The following is a 1016-nucleotide window of genomic DNA, read 5'->3' as shown; positions in this document are numbered from 1 at the left end:
GTTTCTGTTCCTATGGTAACGCAAACCAGATAGGTGTAAGAGGTAATTTTATTCAAAAGTTAAAAGGCGTGATGTAATATGCGTCTTACATGGAGCAATGTTAGTATGGTGATTACATAAATTGAAGAGAAAATAATGACATATCCACAGGCAATTTTCTTCCAGCGATTCATACTTTGGCGTTTATATTTTTTTAATTATAGTTTGACGTTAACATGAAATGACATTTCTAACTATTGTCATCTAACTTATGCGTGTTTATCAATCTTATAAAGTACTAGATTGTCTCCCCCCGACTTCGTACACTCGATATTGATGACTACATGATAACAAAAACAAAGCGTACAGAATGTAGAAATGTAAACAAATCGGCATGGTACAGCCATTTTGGAATTCAGGTCCCAAACACAAGTACAAAAGAATTGCTTTATCTCAATTATTACACCAAAAGCACAACTCCATAACAAAAGTCACGCACCTATTGGAATTCCTGTTAGATTTAGTAGTATATAAGGTAGCATTTAGACTTATAGCAACCTCTCTTGTTGCATTCCGATCCTTCATCCTCATCTCATAATGTTCATCCTGAAAAAATGTAGTTTAGGTATGTGTACACATGCTATTAGGTGTTCAAAATTAGCTTTCTTATTCTTTGCATGTAGTTTTGCTATTGAGAAGCATGATAACTTATTGTTATTATCAACCAAGTCTTGCTTTTAATGGAAGGTTTTCGATTTTTTGAAGGCCAACATCTTATTCTCACAAACTAGTTTAAATCAAATTAATAATCGAAACTTGTATATCTTTATTTTAAAACCAAATATAAATATATAACACCCAAACCAACAAATTTCACTAATAAAACATACTTAAGGCATCTTAGTCTTTCAATCTCAATACAAAATTAATTAACCACTAGTTGTATTAACAGCTGTACCTGTACATATTCAAGGATTTTATTTGTGTTCAAGATTAAAAGACTCATTAACATAACAGGATAATAAACAAAAAAATGA

Source organism: Photinus pyralis, unplaced genomic scaffold (assembly GCF_008802855.1).
Source record: "Photinus pyralis isolate 1611_PpyrPB1 unplaced genomic scaffold, Ppyr1.3 Ppyr1.4_LG2, whole genome shotgun sequence".
Lineage (NCBI taxonomy): Eukaryota > Metazoa > Arthropoda > Insecta > Coleoptera > Lampyridae > Photinus > Photinus pyralis.
The sequence above is the reverse complement of the archived record's forward strand: the minus strand, read 5'-3'. Positions refer to the sequence as shown.